The sequence below is a fragment of the Mustela erminea genome, chromosome 10 (assembly GCF_009829155.1).
Source record: "Mustela erminea isolate mMusErm1 chromosome 10, mMusErm1.Pri, whole genome shotgun sequence".
Taxonomy (NCBI): domain Eukaryota; kingdom Metazoa; phylum Chordata; class Mammalia; order Carnivora; family Mustelidae; genus Mustela; species Mustela erminea.
Window position 1 is genome coordinate 38,126,993 of NC_045623.1, and position 23,681 is coordinate 38,150,673.

At 38.4% G+C, this 23,681-nt stretch overlaps 1 protein-coding gene and 2 long non-coding RNA genes across 4 annotated transcripts in view; 1 reads left to right on the top strand and 2 right to left on the bottom strand.

Moving 5' to 3' along the window:
* The window catches only part of DDAH1 (dimethylarginine dimethylaminohydrolase 1), a 134,715-nt gene that overhangs the window by 4,013 nt on the left and 107,021 nt on the right, over positions 1-23,681 (top strand). The window lies entirely within an intron of this gene.
* On the bottom strand, positions 518-23,134 carry LOC116567516. Its single transcript, XR_004276242.1, has 3 exons — positions 22,998-23,134; positions 8,646-8,894; positions 518-1,945 (listed from the first exon to the last, which is right to left on the bottom strand). It is a non-coding gene; the product is annotated as an uncharacterized LOC116567516 (long non-coding RNA).
* LOC116567517 lies at positions 12,065-22,939 on the bottom strand. The gene is made up of 3 exons (XR_004276243.1): positions 22,929-22,939; positions 14,398-14,402; positions 12,065-12,131 (listed from the first exon to the last, which is right to left on the bottom strand). It is a non-coding gene; the product is annotated as an uncharacterized LOC116567517 (long non-coding RNA).

Here is a 23,681-nt window from a genome sequence, read left to right on the forward strand (position 1 = left end):
ATTGTTTTGTTTTTCTCTTCCTTTCCTTGTACCTGTCTCTGTCTCTTGTTATTTTGCTTGTTTTTATAATTCTGAAAAATTACTTTGTCAAAACATCATGTGATATTTAATGACTTTTCTTCCTTGGAAGGAAGGACTGAGAACTGAACTCAAGAAAGTAACACTTCTGTGAAAGCCCCAATGGAGCCTCCCAAGATTAGTAAACTGCAGGTGCTGTCTGCAGGACGCTTAAGTTTTAGTGAAGAAAACTGCGTGTAGAGAGTCAGCAAATAATGTTAATTGTCTCATAACTCTGTCTTCATGAAGACAAATTAGCTTTGAGAACCAGTCATAATGATGTACTGTATGGTGACTAACATAACATAATTTTAAAAAAAGAGAACCAGTCGTATTTTAAAGAATTCAGCTTGATTTTAGAAGAAAAAAATCACCTTATAAATGCCAGCATCCTGTAAACAAATACTTAAGAGCTAAAGTAAGACAAGTGACAGAATGTAAAAGGATTGGGTTTAAAAAAATTAAAATTTTTGGATGGGTTATACATTTCTGCAGCACCAAATTCAAAAGGTACAAGAGGATAGATAGGCAGTGCAAGTAAGTTTCCCTGCTCTTGTACTTGACTTACCCTCTTCCCTTCCTTAGAGGCAGCTACAAATAACATTTTCCTGATTTTCCTTACAGAAGGTTTTTAGTACGTAATGATTAACTGGTGAAGGTTACTCAAGCAAAATTGTAAAGTATATCCTGTGCCCTTTTGCCCCTCTTTCAGATTCATTTTATCCTTTCCCAGGTACCAAGGATTAGTATGTGGGATATTCTGTCTAGGAGTAAAAACACACAAACTCACTCTCACAAGGTGATAATGGCCTTAATTATCCTTTCCTGGACCATTTATGTTTTTAGGGGCTTCTTGAGGAAGAAGGCAGTGCACATAGCACAAGGCAACAAATCCAAAAAGCGGAATTGGACATTGGGTAGGGACATGGAGGCATAAATGGAAGGCATGAACAAACCTATTTAGATAGAAATTCCCTTTTTGTTAGGGCACTTTACTGTTTGGACCTATATATTTTGGCCCTGGGTTTATTCTTTGGTTAGGCTAAAAGCATAACCTTGAGGATCCCAGAGCAAGGTGAACATCAAGACTATGTCTAATCACTCGCTAACATGTACCACGTTGTGTGTGTGTGTGTGTGTGTGTGAATTGCAAAACATGATACTATTATCAACTCTATTTAAAAGAAGGAAACTGAGGCTAAGGTAACCAGAGTTAAGTAAGTTGTCCAAAAACACACAGCTGATTAATAAGTGACAGAACTGAGGTCTTCATGAAAATTGAAGGTCATTTTTCCTTGATGTGCTTGTAGCCAGTTGTGGTTAATAATAACAGAACATTAAATCAATATAAAATAACTACCCGAATCCCTTTTTTATGCAGCCGGCAATATGCAAATCTCAGTAGGATATTAACGAGGTAAAAGTTTTACTTCCCTCCTCTCATAAATGAGAGTAGATTGTTTTCATTTTAGTTAAATAATAATAATCTGATCATTTACATGAAACCCCAGAATTATGTAGGCACAATTTGTGTGGAATTGTGTCTTCTTTACCACCAGACTGGATGATTGCTTTTTAAAATGCATACAATTTCTCAAATTTCTTTTTAACATCAGGTGAGAAAACTGCCCTAAGCCATAATTAGAACTTACTCTTACTCTCACCAAGATGGAAAGTAAATGTGCTGGAGGCTCTTTACACGGCAGCGGATTAACGGCTCTTGATAAATCGTCACCTCCAACTGGTTAGAACAACTGCTCCCTTTCAGGATGTTGCTTTTTGACTCCACTTGGCCTTGGCAAAAATTGTTTGGAAATTGATGTGTCTTGGAAACTGGAGTGCATCTACAAATAATGCAATCTATTCCCATGCAGTTGATCTTGAAAGCCTTGAAAATAAAGAACATAGTGATGAGTAGGGAGTGACTTCTATTAGATACTATTAGCTGAAAATGAGCTTTCTGCAGAGATTCCTAGGATCATTAGAGAATTATTATAAGACTAAGAAGGCAGAGATGGATCCTTATAATTCAGATATGATGGAAAATAGCTTTTGCATGTATTTAAATTTTTGTTGAGCTCAGATTTCCTCAAAATTGGTTTTATTACAGTAATGGTAGGTGTCCATCCATTAATATAAGCCACAACACAGAAAAATCTACTTAATACTTTTGAACAAAGATTTACCTTCTATTGCTTTTGAATCATACATAAATTATTCATGGCCTCTTATGACTCTCAGTATGAATTTAGAGATGCATGTTTAAAAAATGAGTGCTGGTTGTTGTTTATTTCATGGGCATTTGCTATTAACATCTGTAATCACTTGAGAAAGCCTCATTTTCTACCTGGAGACTTGGACACATTGTAGAGTTCATTACCCTACTCAAGGGATATCATGATTAAAGGTAAAATAAATGAAATTTTAATGAAAGAAAAGTTTCATTCATCTCTTATGCAGAGCACAGTGTGTTGCTCATCCCAGATAGTCAATAAATGTTTATTTACCAAAGCTAAGTCCCCCATGTTCTATCAAAATGCTCCTCTGACCTTTGAAGTTAGCTTGTATTGTTTTCCCTAAACTGATATTAGGTATTAAATCTGTTAGTGTCCTCAGGCTCATTTCATAAGCAGGTACTTTTCATCCAAATGGACAAGCAGGAATAATCTCAAACAACAAATCCCATTTAAAAATGTGTGCATGTAATCATTGTCAAACAATTTAATGATGTACATTGTCTTCCTGAAGCTGAGTGCTAAAGGAGGAGTAGCATCACATGGAGAGAATAAATAACCAGACGTTAGACTCCTGTTTCTGAATGTTTAGGTCATCTAAACAAGTGTGACTAGAGAAAACAGCTCAGCAGAGTACAAAGATGAAAGTACATGTTATTACAGGGTTGGCTTAATTTTGCCCAACAAATCAATGTGGGCAAACCTGACTTAGTTTATGTTAGCAAATTAAAGAGAATACAACTTTTAAGCTGCTTTTGCAACTGGATGAGCTTATATGGGTAAATTTTCATTATTGTGAATAGGAATACATCAACATTTTGCTTGATTTGAATATGTTTAATTAAACAGAACTTTGACTTTATTAAAGATATTTTGCCTTGATTTCTTTGTTCTTGTTTTGTTTAAGAAATACTAAAATTTTCTAATTTGCTTATGGTACTAATTATGAGTGCCATGATTATATTAAAAATGACTGTACTTTAGAAGGTAAAGGAATACTAGTTGTATCACTCCTATATGTTTGTTCATTCAGCAACTGTCTACTAGATGCCAATGTTTGGTGCTAGGGAGACATATAGGTGCTATATGTTTGTTCATTCAGCAACTGTCTACTAGATGCCAGACCCAATGTTTGGTGCTAGGGAGATATAGCGGAATTAGATAACTCTGCTGCTCTCAGGATCTCACAGTTCACTAGGGAGGCAGACTGGTGGCAGATGCTTGCAGACAAAGGGGACTGGTTTCACAATAGGGTTCTGTCTAATGTTATGGAAGCTCCAGGCAGAGTGTCTGACCCACATCAGGACCTCTCAGAAGAAGAGAATATTGAGCTAGAAGTAACCAGGAAAGGAAGAGAGGCAGCCTTCCAGAGACAGCAAGCACTATGAGGTAGGATGAGTGATAGTCCAGTAAAAGTAATTTCATTAACACTGAGGAGGATACAGCATTGAAAAAAGCCTGCCTGTGCCCTCTCAGAACTCTTAGATTTTGTTCCCTAGTTCCAGGTTCACCAAGAGAGCTACATCCTTAGCTGTACTTCCTGTTCAGGGCCTGCAGCGATTTGACCCCTTATCACAGCCTACTCCTAATTGTGCACTCCAAGACCGAGACTTATTTCTTGAGGTTGCTAGAATGCCATTTGGTAGGGGAGTAATTTTTCCTCTTTGGTCCCAAATTTGTCACATTAGGATGTATCGGGTAAACCTGGCATCCCATAGTATATAGTTATATATAACATTATCCACGTCAGTGGCCAGTAAGAGAAAATTATTTCCTCTTTGCTGTCAAAATGTGTTTTTATTCACAAATCTTTCCAGCTTTGCAGTAGACATTAGTGAATCTCACACTAATATAAATCAAATGCAGCCTAAAGTAAGCATCCATCTGTACTCATAGGTAAAATATACTGCAAAAGGCAACATGGTAGGGGTATCACACTATTCTAGGAGCGGGGGATACTGGTTTTGATTTTTTGCAGTGGTAGGAATATCTAATATTCTTTCCAACTTGGAGATGCTGTGTTTTCTTTCTGGGCCTCAGGTCATGTTGGGATAGGACGTAAAGGGTAGGGGGAAAAAAAGGATAAGGAGATGTGGAAAAAATGATGGGCAACGATGATAACTTAGGTTTGTGAGATGGGATTAGGGTTTAGAGAATAAAGAATACTGGCTTTTTTTTTTTTTAAAGATTTTTATTTATTTATTTGACAGACAGAGATCACAAGTAGGCAGAGAGGCAGGCACAGAGAGACACACAGAGAGAGAGAGGGAAGTAGGCTCCCTGCTGAGCAGAAAGCCCGATGCAGGGCTTGATCCCAGGACCCTGAGATCATGACCTGAGCTGAAGGCAGGGGCTTTAACCCACTGAGCCACCCAGACGTCCCAAAATACTGGCTTTTATTCAACTTGACACATCCTTGTCCTCCGTAACTAAGCAATCCTATGACATCATGCCTTGGTTATGATAATCCATTATGAGATAAAGCTGAATTTCCCAACTCTATTTCAAAAGCTCAGCTCATGCAACCATTTATAGCATATTTAAGTAACTTTTTATTTAGAAAACTTAGATAAGAGCCACTGGGAGAGTGTAACATACCTAGACCCACGTACTGTCTATCATCACATGACTTTCAGTGTCTGCCAGTTGTTTCTGTGGTAAATGTGAATCAATGGTTTGAAGAAATGGAGAGTGAATGAATGTGGAGTATATACTGTGAATGAATGTGAAATATGTAAGTTGTGTTTTTTGTTAGAACTAAAAGTCTTGACTTGCCCATGGCAGTTCTTTCTTACAAACCCTCTCTGCATATGTGTTGATATCCATTCCTGGTGCTAAAATTTGGGTTTTGTTTTCAAAATTTCATCTTTTGTCTTCCAAAACTTCATAGTTATTTTTCTGAATAAGAAAAAAAAAAAGGATACCCATTTAAATGTAGCCTTTCTGTAGTTAGCTATGTACGGTTTAAGATTGTTAACAGTAAGATACTGATGTAATTATTTTTAAGGTTTGGAGATGTGTTTGTGGTAAACTTAGACTTTTTTTTTTGTCTGAAATTATTCAAAGAGCTGAAATTAGCTAATTTAATGCTCTTGGTATGGTTAAAAGATAATGGAAAAAACACATCTACTTTATTCTCTTAATTATATTTTTTGGGGGCTGTAGGGAACCCTCATTTTGCAAAGAAAGAATAACATAACTATGGTTTGGCTTTGGGTCATATTTTAGGCCACTGTGATATAAACATATTTTCTAATTCCAGAGCTTTATGTGGAGAAATTTAAATCTAGTGCTTTATTTTGAGGTACTCAAACCATTTTATTTTTGCTTTTGGTATTCTTCTTTCTTTATACCCTCTTAGTCCTTCATCGGGGCCCAGGTTTTCCAGTTCTCCTTTCTGCAAAAAGTACAGTATTGGGAGACAGAGAGACCCTCGTCACAAAGGGTGCTGCTTTCTTCATTTTTATGTTATTCTCAAACTAAACATCTCCAAAGCTTTAGGCCTCCCCTAGTCTCCAGGCTTTCCCAGGCCACCCCAAATATGTGAATAGTTTAGCAATGAATAAAGCACAGCTTCAAGACAAGGCTTTTTGTACAGTTGTGTGTGTGCATGTTTTTAAACTGCTGTTCTTCACCTACCATAGAAGGGTCATGAAATCAATTTAGTGGGTCATGACCAGCCCATTTATTTTTACTGTAACAGAATCAATAGAAAATGTCAGAGTGTACTGCAACATGGTAAGATGGTGTCATGAAACTTTTTTTCATTTGTATACATTTGTGTTCCTATGTATACTAATTAGCTATATAAAATGTGTTTCTTACTATAGGTCACTGTCAAAAAAAAAAATGTGAAAACCCACTGTGTCTCCTTTGAATTGGATTGCACCTCTCAGCCTCTTTTTAAAAATTCTGGAGGACTATGCCTGTTGTCCAATTGGGATCTGGGAATCCTGGCCAAAATCCTAACTGTTTCTCTATGTGTATCAAGTCATGCTTGATTTCCATTTGCCTAGGTTGGAAATTGGACCTTCTGGCTAATTGGAAACCCTGTCCATCAGGGGCAGGAAGCGAAGCCTAATGGAGGAACATGAGGAGGAGAAAGACTGTCAACTCCACAATTTGCTAGAAGCTGATTCTACCTCTCCTTCGGTGACATTCTATACCGGTTGGAAGGTTACATTAAGACAGGCAAGCATAGTTTCCATCTGAACTGGCATCTTTTTCATTTTTTTGCAAGTAGAAAATGTGGTAGCAGTAAGAACTGAACCACTGAGCTAACTGCATCCAGGGGTGTTGACGCCTACATTTTCTTACCAGCAACTTCCAGATGGAAGCTGAGATCGGCAAGGATCCCAGGAAGCCTCAGTGTCCAATGTTAGGAGTCCCGTTGCATTTGGAGATGGAAATTCAGGACACTTCTTTTTTTCTCCAAAGAACCCCAGAATATGTCAAAACACAGAATGTCCTAGAACATAATTATAATGTCCATGCCATTCTCAGACCACTGCCTAAAGGCCTAGAAGAGACCTTGAAAATCACTGGTTTCACCATTTCTTCTTCACACTCTGCAACACTAAATAGGTGTAAATCCAGCCTTTACAGACGAATGCTCAAAGGAAATTTAATTTTCTTCCCCAAGTAACCCATTTTAGCAATATTTGTTACTGTTAGTACTCACACTAAGTATGAATCATTTGAACTAACATATAGGTTGGGGATCATTCTAACAAAGTGTATTTGACTGGTTAGTAACAAGTTAGTCTGTGATTACAGGGAAACCATATCTGATTTTCAGTGGTAACCCCCCTTTGCACAGCTGAGCATCCTAGTACTAAGAGTGGAGTGTACTGTCTCACACCTGCTCTTTTGTCTCCCTGTAAAGCAGTGCTTTGAAGATTTTGGTAAGAGAATAATTATAGAGGCAAACAGTGTGGCCATGACTGGAGAAATTGTGTGTTTGTAGGAAAGGCGTTTGGAATTGTGCATCTCAGAGCTATACTACATGAGGAAAAAAATGGGTAATGCATTTGTCATGTCCATGACAACATTTTTCTTTGTGAGCACTGAGCTGGATAACTGAAGCCTCTGAGTGGTTTGCAAGAAAACTGAGAACGAATATTGCTTCTAAACTAGTCCCCAGAGAGGAACTTCTCCATGAGGGAGAGAAGGAGTAGGGATTTGGGCTAGAAGATTTTTTTGAAAGTAAGTGCAGAAAAACATACAAGATATAGCCACTGGCCTCAGCACGGCTGAGGTTTCAATTACGATTCGATTCACGCTCCCTGAAACACTCGCCTGCCCTGAGGTCAGCCTAATGACTGGAAATTCTACAAATGCAACAGCTACTGTCCCTTGGACTGTTTTAAACACACACACACACACACAGTTTATATACACTCAGCATCAAGTTTGGATAAAATCAGTTTTCTAACAAAGCCTTTCTTGTGCATAATGTTTGGTAGTAATGAAGATCATCAAAACTAATTAGAGGGATTCTCGAGTTACATCATTTTGGTGGACCACTAGCCAGGAGAAATATTTTTTTGAATGAATTCTGCTTTTTCACTGGGCTCTTTCAGCTTGTAATCAACTTCGTATCACCTTTCCTTCCTCTTGATTTCACCCTTTTTTGGAGCTGTCAGTGGAGGAGAAGGAATGTATGCAGTCCCTGGAGCTTTCTTACCCTTCTTTACTTTCCTTCTGTTGAGGAGTTCTCATAACACCATGAATCTTTCCTCATATTCTGGTCTGGATAGTGATTTTCAAATTACAAGTTTCAACTCAGAAGTAAATCATAAAGTCCACCTAGTGGGTCCCTCTACTTTTTGTTCACACTCTTGTGTAAATGAACTGGAATTGAAAATGTCAGAGCACATGCATGACCCATAAGACAGCCAAGTATTGTTTCCTTTATACACGTACATACAGTTCCCTTGTGTGCTGTGGATTGTGACATAAGGTGTATCTCTGGCTGGAGGTCATTGCTATTGAAATCTGCTTACCTAGGAAACCAAGATAAAACTTAACCAAGTACTAACATTAGCTTTTATTGATACTCTTTCTGTTTGCAGCAACAATAGAATTTTTTTAAAAAGATTTTATTTATTTATTTGACAGAGAAATCACAAGTAGGCAGAGAGGCAGGCAGAGAGTGAGAGGGGGAAGCAGGCTCACTGCTGAGCAGGGAGCCCGATGTGGGGCTCGATCCCAGGACCCTGGGATCATGACTTGAGCCGAAGGCAGAGGCTTTAACCCACTGAGCCACCCAGGTGCCCCAACAATAGAATTTTGACATGTGTCAGAGTCACTGATTTTCATTGAGCAAATAGGCAGTTTGTCTCATTTTATTACCTGGTAGGAAGGTGGAACCACTTGTCTCAATGCAGCAAAATGCAGGAGATGGAAAGGAAGAGAAGAAACACAGCATAGGTGGCAAGTTTGGGGTTCTTTTCAGAAGTAGGTATTTTCAGATATCAAGGACTCCATCACAAAAATGGTTTAGAGTGTTTCCATACACTTAGACATGATATCTTCACTTGTAAATCAAATTATGATGATGTGTTGTGATAGGGCAGGATAGCAGGTACTCAGACGGCATACCTGTTATGAAAAGGGCCACATTAGAGCCGGGTATGTTTTTATGTTTTGTTGACCCCAGCCTCCTTCCCACTGACTCTACTTTCCCCTGCTCCCCCCTAATCTGCCCACGTGCATCTTCAGCTTGCCCCACTCCCTAAATCCATCATCACTTGAGGTGCTGGGTCATCTCAGGTGCCTCGAGCATTGTTGTTCCCAGGATGCACACCTCTCACACCAAGTCTGGTACCTGCAGAGACACGCTTTTAAACTACCTCAGGAGTGATATGGAGCACTTTTTCATGTGTCTGTTGGTACCCCTGGGGATAAAAATATATGTTTATAAAAAATTAAAAATTTAAAAAAAAAAAAAAACCTACCTCAGGAGGCAGACCGATTCCTGGGACATTCCTTGAGCTGTGCTTTCTCTTCCTTTCCATTGCCTTCAAGAGTGGAAAAGGACAGCTAGGAATGCAAATTATGGTTCCCCGGATTATTAGCTGAGTAACAAGTAGCTTGTTGAGCAAGGGGAGCTTCAGTTTCAACATCTGTAATAATGGGGGTGGTTTTGAGCATCTGTAAGTTTGTTATGTGCCTAGATTCATTAACATGTTAAAGTGCTGAGTTGTACTTTGCACAAAGTAGCTCTTCCTTCAGTGCTCAATCCCTCCTTTTCTGTTGTTACCTGTTTGTTGTATTTCTAGAGAGCAGTCATTCCAGCCCATAAGGTTGAGACTGTTTTTCCTCTTCCTACTTCTTACCCCAGAAGCTAAAGAGCTCCATCTCTTCAGCTTCCGGCGTGCTGCCTATAGCCTTCCCAGATGTTAAGACTTCGCTTAGGAATTGGGATCGCTGGCTCTTGTATTTTTGTGCCCTTCTGCTGGCTCTACCGAAACATGCCAGGAGGCTGGGAAGACCATTAGAACCTCTGCTTGATCCTCAATGGGCACCTGGGCCAGTCCCCCAGCACCTGTGTGTGCTGCTATACAAGCAAGTCCCGTGGGGACCCTGGCTTTCACTCCACGTCATTTTGTTAGGAGCAAGTCATCCTCAACTGAATCAAAAGATGCTGTTCTTCCTGTAATTGTTTTTCATCCTCTGATCTTCTAAGCAAATGAATACTTAGAGAATCTCTGCCTTTAAATTTACCATTTGATCTTGAGCCAGTCATTTATGAGTATTTAGATTTGAATTCCTATTTTTTTTTAAAGATTTTATTTATTTATTTGACAGAGAGAAATCACAAGTAGATGGAGAGGCAGGCAGAGAGAGAGAGAGAGGGGGAAGCAGGCTCCCTGCCGAGCAGAGAGCCTGATGTGGGATTCGATCCCAGGACCCTGAGATCATGACCTGAGCCGAAGACAGCGGCTTAACCCACTGAGCCACCCAGACGCCCTGAATTCATATTTTTAATATGTTTATACATTTAGTATGTTTACTTTAAGGACTTTAAATTTTTTGTTTTATTCATCTTTTTAATTATTATTACCATTTTTATTGAAGTATAGTTAACATACAATATTATATTAATTTTAGGTAATACAACATAATCAACAAATTCTATGCATTATACAGTGCTCACCACAGTACGTGTAGTCACACTACAACATGATTACAAAATTGTTATTATTTGTATTTTAGTATAGTTGTACACAATGTTACATTAGTGTCCCGTGTATAACATAGTGATTCAACTAATCTATATGTTATGCAATGCTCACTACCAGTATAGCACCCATCTCTCACCATATAGTGTTGTGATTCTCTTGACTATATTCCAATAGAATTCTATTCAAATAGAATAGAATATAGTCAAGAGAATCCCTTTGCAGTCACTGTGCATAAGACACAATTATCCCTGGCACTCCTTAAGTGGAAGCCTGTATCTCCCACTCCCTTTTACCCATTTTGCCATCTCTCTGTACTCTCCCCTTTCTGGAAACCATCAGTTTGTTCTCTGCATTTATGGTCTCTATCTGCTTTGAGGGTTTTTTTGTTTGTTTTGTTTTGGTTTGGTTTGGTTTTTTAGATGCTACATATAAGCGAAATAATGTATTTGTCTTTGTCTGACTTATTTCACTTAACATAATACCCTCTGGGACCATCTACGGTCTTATAAATGGCAAGCTCTCCTTCTTTTTATGGCAGAATAATATTCCATTATATATGTATGTGTACATATATCTATGCATATATATGTATGTACATATATATGTACACACTGTACATCTTTTTTTATCTATCTGTTGAAGGGCACTTGGATTGCTTCTATGTCTTGGCTGTTGTAAACCTGCCATAAACATAAGAGGGCGTATATCTTTTTGAATTAGCATTTTCATTCTCTTTGGGTAAATAGGCAGTAGTGGACTTACTAGATTGTATGGTAATTCTATTTTTAATTTTTTGAGAACCTCCATACTACTTTTTACAGTGCCTGCACCAGTTTACGTTCCTACCAACTATGCAACAAGGGTTCCTTTTTCTCCACATCCCTGTCAATAATTGTTATTTTTTGGTCCTTTTTCGGCTACTATTCTGACAAGTATAAGGAAATATCTCATTGTGGTTTTGATATGCATTTCCCTGATTAGTGATGTTGAACATCTTTTCATGTATCTGTTGGCCATCTGTATGCCTTCTTTGGGATAATGTCTGCTCAGGTCCTCTGCACATTTTTTTAATCAGATAATTTATTTTTATGGTGTTGATTTGTGTAAGTTCTTTATATTTTGGATATTAATCCCTAATCAGATATATAATTTGCAAATATCTTTTCCCATTCAGTAGGTTCCTTTTTTGTTGTTGTTGATGGTTTCCTTTGCTATATAAAACCTTTTATTTTGGCGTAGCCCCAATAGTTTATTTTTGCTTTTGTTTCCCTTACCACAGGAGACATAGCTATAAAAATATTGTTAAGGCTTATGTTGAAGAAATTATTGCCTATGTTTTCTTCTAGGAGTTTTTATGGTCTCAGGTCTTGCATTTAGATCTTTAATTCATATTGAGTTTATTTTTGTGTATGATGTAAGAAAGTGGTCCAGTTTTATTTATTTTTTTTTATGTAGCTGCGCAGTTTTCCCAGCACCACTTTTTGAAGAGACTGTCTTTTCACCATTGAATTTTCTTTCCTCTTTTTTTCGTAGATTAATTGACCATACAATCATAGGCTTAATTCTGGACTCTGTTTTCTGTTCCATTGTCTATATGTCTATTTTTGTGCCAATAACATACTGTTTTGAATACTACAGCTTTGAATTAGATCTTAAAATCTGGGATTGTGATACCTGCAACTTTGTTCATCTTTCTCAAGTTTGCCTTGGCTATTTGGCAACTTTGTGGTCCATGAAAACTTTAGGATTATTTTAGTTCTGTGAAAAATGCCATTAGTGTTTTGAGAGGGATTTCACTGAGTCAGTAGACTGCTTTGGATAGCATGACCATTTTAACAGTATTAATTTTTCTGGTCCATGTGCATGGAATATCTTTCCATTTGTTTGTGTCATCTGCAATGCCCTTCATCAGTGTTTTATAGTGTTTTAACCTCATTGGTTAAATTTATTCCTAGATATTTTATTCTTTTTGTTACCATTGTAAATGGAATTGTCTTAATTTGTCTTTCTGCTACTTGGTTATTAGTATATAGAAATATGATCAATTTCTGTGCATTAATTTTGTCTCCTGCAACTTTACTCAATTCACGTATTAATTTGAATAGTTTTTTCATGGAGTCTTTAGGGTTTTCTATGTATATTATCACGTCAGTTGTAAATAGTGACAATTTAAACTCTTCCTTATCAATTTGGACGTTTTTTGTTTCTTTTTCCTGTCTGATTGCTGAGGCTAGGACTTCCATTACTGTGTTGAATAAAGGTGGTGAGAGTGGACATCTTTATCTTGTTCCTGATCTTCGAGGAAAAGCTCTCAGTTTTTCACCATTGAGCATGATGTTATCTGTGGGTTTTTCATGTATGACCTTAATTATGTTGGAGTATGTTTCCTCTAAATCCACCACTTTTTTGAGAGCTTTTATAATGAATTGACGTTGAATTTTGTCAGATGCTTTATCTGCATCTCTTGAGATGATCATGTGATTATTATTCCTCATTTTGTTGATGTACTATGTTGATTGACTTGCAAATATTGAACCTTCTTGGCATCCCTGGAATTACACCCACATGATCATGGCAAATGATATTTTTAATGTATTGCTGAGTGTGATTTCTTAATATTTTCTTGAGGGTCTTACATCCACGTTCTTCAGGAATATTGGCCTGTAGTTTCCTTTATCTGGTTTTGGTATCAGGATAATGCTGGCCTCATCGAATGTATTTAGAAGCTTTCTTTCCTGTTCCATTTTTTTGGAATAGAGGAAAATTGGTATTAACTCTTCTTTAGATGTTTGTGAATCCTTCTGGTCCTGGACTTCTGTTTCTTGGGAGTTTTTTTAATTACAAATTTAATTTTGTTACTACTAATTGATATGTTCACACTTTCTATTTCTAACTCAGTTTTAGAAGATTGGATGTTTCTATAGATTTATGAATCTCTGCTAGGTTGTCTAATTTGATGGCATATAATTTTTTTAAATAGTCTTATAATTTTTTGTATTTCTATTGTATCAATTATTGCTTCTTCTCTCCCATTTCTAATTTTACTTATTTGAGCCTTCTTTTTTCTTTAAGAACTTTAAAAATTCTTACATTGCAAGGTAAAATTACACTTGGAATTGAGTCTTAGTTTCACTTGTCAGTTATATAATAGTGGACAACTCACAAGTTTTAATTTCCAGTAAAATATCTTTCTTCCTGATTCCCAAGGATGTTGAAGATCAGTATTCTGAGTACTGTGATGACTTATACAAATATGATGACACCGTACGTAACATTGTTATGGCCAATGAAGGATTGTACATAATGGTAATAGCAACATTATTATTTATGAACTAGGATAATGGGCTTTTCTTGAAGATGTCTCTGACTGATGAGATCTGACCATTGTCACTTGTACTGTGGCCACTAAGCCTTGACAACCCTTTGGGAATAGAGGTTGCTTTTAAGGCTTCAGTCAACTCTAAAGACACAGATCTACTACTTACTAGCAAGGTGAAGTTGGGGAAATAAATTTTGGGTACAGTTTTGTCATTCTGTAAGAAAAGAAAATGTGACTTCTATTCATGTAATTATTATTGAGTGCCTGCTGTATGTAAAACTGATAAACAAGTATGATGCCTGTCCCAATGAAGCCGAACTGGGGAGTCTAACTAGGGAGACAAACATAAAATAAACAATTACAAATATATGCATATTTAAAAACAGTAAGGGCTGCAAAGGAAGAAAATTATTCATAAGGTTTTAAAAATAAGAGACCTTTGCTGGAAAAGACCCTGAGTATCAGTTCTTAGGTAGACATCTTATTAAACAGTAGGCAGTAAATGTTCATTGATCAAATGATAAATAACTGGTCTAATATGATGTTACCAGAGATATCCCCACAGGCATTAAAGAGGTAGGTTGGCATCAAGGGGGACCTGGACTAGGAAGGCTTAAAATCTTTACTTATAAGCATTGTAGCTCAGGGCTGGCAGATGATTGCTGTGGACTTCAGGATTCCCGTCTATAAACTAGGGATAATGTTGTTCTTGGTCAGCCTCTATTGTGTTGAGGTTTAAATGAAAAAAAAAAAAAGAAAGAAAGAAAGAAAGAAAGAATATGAAGGTACACTATAAGATCAGGGTTGTGGGTATTACAAAGTGGATACCTGTGAACTGTAAACTCAGCACCTATAGGACTTGGGCCACAACCTTCCCTCCCACAACATCACAATACCTAGAGATGGGTCCCCAGGTCCACAGTCCTCTGTAGAAGTCTTAGAACCAGCTCTTAGAGTACCGTGGCCTAGCTCAGTTGGCTGTCACACCTATGAAAGTAGGATCTACAGCAGTGGCACTGAGTGTGGCTAACTTTTTGCCGCATGTTAAAAGATTAGCTATTTTATGGGACTTCTGGGGAGAGCCCTCTAGTTAGATCCAGGAGACTAATTGTATCAGAATATGCACCCTATAAAAGACTTTGGGAGCTAGGTAGGCTTCAAGAGCACATGTGACTACCACTTATTTGGTACTATGTTTGCTGCCTTGTTTACCCTACTTCATCTCAGCCATATAGTCCCCCTCATTTTACAAACGGAGAAACTGAGGAGAGGTTACACAACTTGTTTAAGGTTAAGTAGTTACTAAGTAGAACTGAGATGGACAGCCTGGTCTAGGCCAAGACCTAGGTTTAGCCAAGGTCTAGCCAAGACCTAGGCATTCAGCCACGGAACCACAGAAAAGGCACAAAAAGCCATGCCATCCATTAGAGAATTTGGGTTAGCAAGACGCTATCAGTGCAAACACAAACTCACAGGCTTGATGCCCCCAAAGGGCAGCTGTCCAATCCATTAATGAGGAAACTGAGAAGAATGAGAGACAAAGGCTTCTCTTTTTGAAAACATGGTTTCAGCTCAGCAGCTACCCATCTCTCTACCCCTCGTCCATGAGGCCAGCCCAAAAACCTTCCATACAAGGAGAATCACAGATATGCTGGCCAGCATCTTCAGCCGTGCATTTAGTTTGGGCTTGGTATTGTTGGCAGGGTTCCTTGCCAAATAGTTAAGCAACCCATGGAGAACCTTGACCTTAACTTATAAACACAGAAGGACATGCTGAGTAAGAGTCCGAACAGGAATCCTGGGATGGTTCCAACTCAAGGAAGGAAACTCCCCTGGCCCTCTGAGTAAAAGACAAGGGTTAATTCCATCCATACACCTACACTAACTGTTGCTCAGCCTTCCCAGAGCCAAATCAAAGGAAAAATTATGTGAGTAATACATGAAAGAAGTAGATTGTCACTATTTTTGACATAGATGTTACCCTAACTCTGTGTGTGTCTCATTTGGTAATATAGACCCCTGGCCAACAGTATAAACGATAATACAAGCCGTAACACAAGCGAGCTGCAAACTTGTCTAATTCTTGTACCCCTGAGTTTTGGCTGAGGGAGCCCTGATAGACCTAGAAGCATGTCTGTATCTTACTGTCCTTGTACCTTAGAGGAGGGAAGGTAGGATGACATGCCTGGCTTTAGGTTCCAGCATCCCTTAACCTCATAACTAAGACACTTAACTTCTGTGATGGCTTGGATAAGCCATTGGCTCCTTACCCTTCCTTTCTCTTTAGTTTTGTTCTTGGGACCATATTCAAGAAAATGAATACTCTTTTCACACTGTTGGTCCTCTTTGGACAGCTCTGATTTTCTTATGAATATTCTTTTTGCCTTCTATAGAGGACTGGAGTCCAGCCCCTGTACTCTAGCCCCATGGGGACTTATCTCTGGTCTGCTCTGACTTCTGGACCCCACAATGTTCATCTCTCCACCACCACCACACCTCTTTCCTAAACCCTCAACCTCACCTCCCCCTTGTTTCTGCTACCACACTTTCTGGATATTCATTCTGTCTACCTGTTTGGATTTCTACCTACCTGTCTCAGTGTGCCTGGATCTACCTTTCAGGTTTATAGACCCCCTTATAGGGCAGCCTACCTTCTCCTGGTTAATTCTCTCCCCTACAACAAACAAGAGCATAATATCGTTTATCATGCATTTACTATATGCTAGCACTTTAAACCCATCCTTCTCATCAGCTGCCTTAATCCTGTTCCCAGCTCTTGGAGCAGTCCGTCTATTAGCAGAGGAGTTTAGAATTTAGTCAGTAGTCAATAATCAGTAGTAGTAGGTCAGCTTCATCATTTCTCTTGTTGTCCTTGTTCTGACACGACCCTTGGTAACGTTTCAGATACTCAGGCTGTACCCTGGTTCCATTGACTGCATTTGTATCTTGATCTTGCTGATTACCTGTCTGGATCTCCAGTGAAAGACCTCAAGACTGACCTCTAGTGTCCTGAACGGGAGACTTCCTTAAGCTTACCGCCAAACCGTCTGGTCCCATGTTGTGCCAGCCTTCTCATATATCTGCCTGGTAAATGTCAGGCCAAACACTAGCCTGCCGTATGCTGGGGTGGACCCATCAGCCAGTTCCCTTTTTCTGGAGTTGCTAACGTCACTGCCAATTCTGACTCTTCTTCCTTCTGCCCACAGTTAAAACCATCCCTGGTCACTGGCCTTGCTCTGGTGGACAATTCTGCTGACTAGACCTCAAATCCAACACATCTTCTTATGTTTTAAAGTATCTGTTAGGTTCAACCTATTGGAAAGTGTGGAATAAAGTGACTTGACTTGAGCATATCCTTAATTTTCCTCTCCCTTCCTACCTCCTATAATAATTAACTATCAATTAAATGCTACTTTTCTGACTCAGTTCAATAAATCAATCTGTTCTTGGAGCCCTGACTAAACTGACTTTAGCATGATTTAGTAAAATGGTATTTGCTGGTAGAAAAGTGATCTTAATGTATTTAATTAAGCAGATTAAAGTGTGATTATCTCCATTGTCCAAACTGTTTTTGTAGATTTCCTGTGGTTTTTGTTGTTTTCTGTGGAAGAAAAATTATTCACATTATTGTAATTCCATATAGTGCAAAACTAGAACAAAGGAAGTGATGCAGATCCTTTAGCAGAAAGGTCATTTGAGTCATTGGAGTGTCCTGAACCATAGTGGGAACTTAGAGCCACTGTTGATGCACAGCACATTTTTTCAGATTATGACACCACTCATTTATGTAGATGTTTTTCATGTGAATATTGGCTCTGAGGAGAGCAACAGATATTCACTTGTAAACAAAGGCGGGTGGTGTGAGGAGGAAGTGAATCCTTTGTAGAACTCTGAAATAAAGCAGATCCTCAGAATGCCTCATTCTTAATAATTCCTGACATTCTTTATCTTTTAGAAAAGAGGTGATGAAGAGAATTAAAAAGCAAGATTAGCAATGCTAAAAACATGAACTCTGATTGATGATCCAGGGTAACAACTTCAAACTAACAGATCTTGATGTTCTCACAAGAAAGGATGATGAAGATTCTGGCTCTCAGTCATAATTGGTTGATATTTACTGCTGAACACAGCACAGCACAAGGTCTCCATGACTTCCTTGGTTAGAGAAAGTGATAAATACAGGGTCAGAGCTGACTTGTTTTGATGATTGACTGTGAAGGAAGAAAATAGTTTTGCAGAAGAGAAATCTTTCCAATGTTTCCATTGAGGATTAGCCTGTCAAAATTCAGACAGCAAGGGCCAGTGTAACTTCTGGTTGACATTTTGCATAGCTCAGACTGACTAAGCCTACAATTCCTGGTAACTGAATTTGAATTTTTGGCAAGTTTTGGAACTAGATAGGGAGCTATCAGATCTACCTCCAGGCTAAGACTAGCAATCATATTACTAGGTCAGTGATTTTGCATTCTAGTCAGATTATTGTAGATTGTGGCAAAACAGCAAGACCTATCCATGTCTGCTGCAAGAAAAAGAAGGAAATTGTAAGAATATATTCAAACGGAAACCAGAAAATCATTTGGAGCATGGAATCTCTTTTTTCCTCATGCTCCTTTTTCTCTGTGGATCTGCTTTCTCTTACTCTGTTTCTAAATAACTTCAGTTTCCTTGTGGTCCAGAATTTACCTCGGATCTCCCTAATTTACCATATGAATGTGACTCAGACTTGCATTTTCCCTGTTTCCAGCTCCCAAATGGGGAGTCTCATGGGCCCATACTAAGTTTTTTGAGCCAGGCAACCAAGTCATAGGTAGTTGGCCAGCCTGTGAATAGGCTAGATTTGTGTCAGGCTGTGTTTCAGAAAGATCATTGTAGGTTTGCTTAGAGCGGCAGAGTCTGTGAACAGGACAGATTCCAGAATATAAACAGACAGGCAGTGGAGCTACCTCCACTAGCTACTGACTAGCTACCTCCTGTTATAAGTGAATCTGAACACTGAATTGTGGTGGGGGCGGGGGAGCTCTGGGTGAGGAGACCACAGTCTGGTCTTTTTTCCCTTTGAGTTTTGAAATTCAGTGATGATGGCCTCCTTTTCTCTCCTGATAAAAGATGGCCTATCCTATAACCCTTTTCTCTTGCCTCCAGGTGAAAACGCAGACATAAAAAGCTATTGCTGCCAAGAGGGTGGTGAATGAGAAGGAAAAGAGCAAATGGGAAGCGAGAAGGAGGAAGAAAAAGGGAGAAGAAATGGCTAGAAATGAGATCTTCACTTTGCACCGGGAAACTTAATCCATCTCCATGATGCTAAATCATAAATCAGATAATTGGCGGTGGTGTTGGGAGGTTTGAAGGAGATGTAGAGAGGGAGATGGGGCCTCAGCAGGTGGGAATGCCACCTTCATGACTTTGATGTGAGATTGCCAAAGGATACAACAAAAGGAGGACTTGAAATGGAGATGAACCACTGAGCAAGGCCCGTTTTCAGGCTTTCCTTCTTTCTTGAAGAATTTCAGGGCGCCTGGGTGGTTCAGTCCATTACATGTCTAGCTCAGGTTATGCTCCTGGGGTCCTGGCATCAAGCACTGCTTTGGGCTCCCTGCTCAGTGGGGAGTCTATTACTCCCTCTCCTTTTGCCCCTCCCCCCACTCATGCTCTCTCATACATTCTCTCTCTCATACATTCTCTCTCTCTCTCTCTGTCTCTCTCTCTCTCAAATAAATAAACCTTAAAAAAAAAAAAACTGAAAACACTTCAGTAGGAAAGTTCATGAGAAGTCTCGGGCAATAGAACTCAGCATGGGTGTCTCAACCTCTAACCAGCCCCAATTAGAGATGCACCAGACAACAAGCATCTGGACATTCCAGACATCTCTGCTGGGCTGTAATATTTTGGTTTGCCATTGCAACAAATGGTCAGAGTTGCAGATGACATTTAACTGTTTGGAATGATTTGTTTGGTTTTAAAATGTCACCTGATCTTTTCTTTCTTTTTTTTTTTAAATAAAATCTTTTTATTTTTATTTTTATTTTTTATAAACATATAATGTATTTTTATCCCCAGGGGTACAGGTCTGTGAATCGCCAGGTTTATACACTTCACAGCACTCACCATAGCATATACCCTCCCCAATGTCCATAATCCCACCCCCTTCTCCCAAACCCCCTCCCCCCAGCAACCCTCATCTTTTCACTGAGCACACACCCTTTAGGAAAGAGGAGAACCCTCTTTTTTCTTTTGTGCATCTTATTTGCTTCTAACATTAACCATCTCTCCTAATTTGATGTCCTATGGTTTGGCCTGCAAAGCCACATATATCAAGCTTCCTAAATATCTGGCCTTGGGTACAGCACTTACATTGCACAAATCAGTAATCTTTTACCTTTCTTTTTTTTTTTTTTAAGATTATTTATTTATTTATTTGAGAGAAAGCATGATCACAGGGAGGGACAGAGAGAGGAGAAGCAGGCTCCCCACTGAACAGGGAGCCTGACCTGAGCTAAGGGCAAATAGATGCTTAACCAACTGAGCCCCACAGGTGTCCCATCTTCCTTCTTCCTTGAAGCGTTCACAAACTCTGTGGTGTCTGTACTTTGGCTAGCACATACGCTCTTTTTGTAGTTACCTATTTTCATGATGCTGTCCCTCACTAATCTATAAACTCCTTTCCTGCATCACCACTTTCTCTTTTTTTCATCTCTGAGTCTCCAGCCCTGAGCACAGTAGGTGGTACACAGTAGGTGCTCAATGAATGTTCATTGTGTTGATTAGACAGTGTTCTGTACAACTTAGTATGAGCAATATTCTTGGAACCCATTCCGTGGAGCCATGTAATAGGTGGCAGTGTGGGTTTAGTAGGAGGAACACAGGAGTTGGAATCAAGGCATCTGTGCTCAAGCCCTTGACTTGTTCTTTATGAATGTGTGGCTTTGGTCACAGTCTTCCTGAGCTTTGGTTTTCTCGTATGTAAAATAGGGATAATAATGATTCCTGCTGCTTAAAACTTTGGTGAAGATGAAATTTTTTTTTAAATGTGAAATGTCTTTTTATTGTTGAAGTCCTATATAGAAACACATCATCAAAATCAACCTTCTGAAATTTTGGAAAATAATCCCCCTTAGATGTTTGATTCAAGACAGACCATCTCCTTTCTGCTCTGTAGCGAACATGTCATAGAGTTGAAAGCTGTGTTGTTGTGAGGATAGTACATATGAAACATCTGGTACAGTGCCTAACATATAGTAATCGCTCAGTGGATGATAGCTGTCATTACTGTTTTTACTCCTATTATTGTTAGGATAATGTAGCATTTCCTCAGCTGGTTCAGAGGAAAGCAGTTGGGTGATCCAAGAAGAGTAATGAATCTTCAGTCCTCATACAGTTCTGTAAATCTCTATCCCTGAACAAGCAACTGCTTTCTTGCCTTCTCTTTCCAAATTCTCATATTCATGTGTATACTGTAGGATAACTTTTGAGCTCAGAGAAGAGAGCTATAAAAATTTATGTGAGTGTAGCTGTCCTCTTGAGCATGTACTTTAATTCTCTCATCTGTCAGATAGCAGAACCTCTATTAAGAATAGGAAGACTATAAAAACGTCTGCATTTATCTGCAAAGCTGATACTCTGCTTTATTTAGAAGTTGAGGTGGAGATGGAAACCCTTCAAGTACTTGATGCCATTGAGCCTTGTTAATTTGTGAAGGGGTTTTGTACTTGCCCTTTTTTTTTTTTCTTTAAACCATTCTTAATTTTCCAACCCTGCTTTTTTGTTGGCTTCAAATGTGCTCACCAGAGTCCTGCCAGCTTTAGTTGGAAGGAATATATTTCCGAGCTTAGTTGGACATCAGTTTTTTTTGGGCCTTGCCCAGACTTTCGACAGAGAAGGTAGTGTTAACAGGGTTGATGGTGTCTAGACAGTAAAATCAGAAACTGTGTAATTTATGTTGTATTACAGACATCCACTTCCCGGATTGGAAAAAGGAAACTGGTTTTTATCTAAGGAAGTTACATTAAAAACCAAAGCCCTGGGGTATTTCTGACCTATGAAAAGTTGAAGCTTGAATAGTTTTACATAACATTCTTCAGCCCCTTCAAAGACAAGAGTTATTGAGAGTATTACTGGGTAAGGCCAGAGATGAAAAACAAACTTCCAAGTTCCAGAAGACAATTCATAGAACTGTATAGTGATCGTGCACTGCTGCTCACCACTGGTTGAACCCCTTTATAAGCTCACAGTTCAATTTCGGTATTGCACACCAGTTTTAGAGGAATATGGGAAAGTTGGAGAAAAAAGAGGCTAATAGCCAAAGATGATGGAGTTGTTTGGACCTAAAGAAAATTGCAGATTTTCAAGGATTAAAAAAAAAAAAACCCTTCGCCTTTAAAAAAAAAGCATACTCTTGATTAGGAAAAAAGTATTAGATATTTAAATATCTTGAATCCACAATATTTGTGTTTCTTTTCAAGTTACTTAATGCTCATAAGTATCAGATGTCAATATACAATACTGTCAAAAGTAATGAAAAGGAAAAATCTTAATAAGTTAGGCAAAATTTATGTGAAACTAAATTTTAAAGCCCATGAAAGCTTTTGTTTTGTTTCAACCTGGATAATTATCTAGCTCTTTAATTAAAACTGCATTTTTTTTTCAGAAAAGTATAATCTCTATGTAGTTATGAGACATCATATCAAAGGCTGCTCTCTGAACCATTTTAGAACACATGTATTTAAAATGCTGTAGTCTTATTAATATTATGCATTAATACTAGAATTTGCTTTTCAATGATTGTTTAAAAGTTAATATTACTTAAAATAGAAAAATTAATTATCAAACTTCATTAACAAATAATTACCTTTTTATTTTTATCAGATGCTACATTACTCCACTAGATTTAAATCTCAGTTTAATCATTTTCACCAGCATATACTAGGTCCTAGTAGTCACTCAGTGAATATTAATTGAACTGTATGTTGAATTGCTTCTAAATTTTACATAGAAAGCACCTTTTCATGTGTAGTGATTAGGTAATTAAAATTTGTTTTAAAGAGCAGGTAGTTTCAGAAATTATATATTAATATTAGATATGTTAAAATAAGAGCATACTATATAATGTACTGATTGCTACATATTCATGACATGTATAATATGAAGAAATCTCTGTAGCAGCCAAAGATTGTGGTAAAAGCCTTTTCCACAGCACTGTACCTCTTTGGCAGAAAGACTTGGAGGTCGTAAATGCGTCTGACACTTGGGAAGCTGAAGTCACTTGTTCAAAACTGGCCACTCCAGTCTAGGATGTTTAGATTGTTGGCTTCCCAGGGTGAAAGTCTGCACCTTCTACAGTTTCCGTGGTTCTGGCACAATGATGAGAATACAGAGGACACAGTGGAATATTCTCAGTTAATTGGTGGAATTGTCTGTTTAGAATGAATTGGTAACCAGCATCAGCTGGAACATTAGTATTCCACCACTGCTAATTATGGTTGAATGCAATGATTGGAAAACTGCAAAAATTATAATAATAGTCACCATTAATTAATGATGATAACAGTTACCGTTATATACTTGCCGTCAGCTCATTTAATCCTTCCAACAACTCTATGAATTTCATTCTATTATCATAGTTTTCCAGATGGACAAGTTAAAGTTAAGTAACTTGACCAAGATCACAAACTTAGTGAAGATTGGAGTTATTTAGATTCAGATTTGACCTGTCTTGAATCTAAAACCTATCCTTTTTGCGGTGCCTGGGTGGCACAGTTGGCTAAGCATCTAACTTGATCTCAGCTCAATTCTTGATCTCAGGGTCATGCGTTCAAGCCCTGCATTGGGCTCCATGCTAGGCATTGAGCCCCCCCCCAAAAAATAAATAAAATAACCCACCCTTTT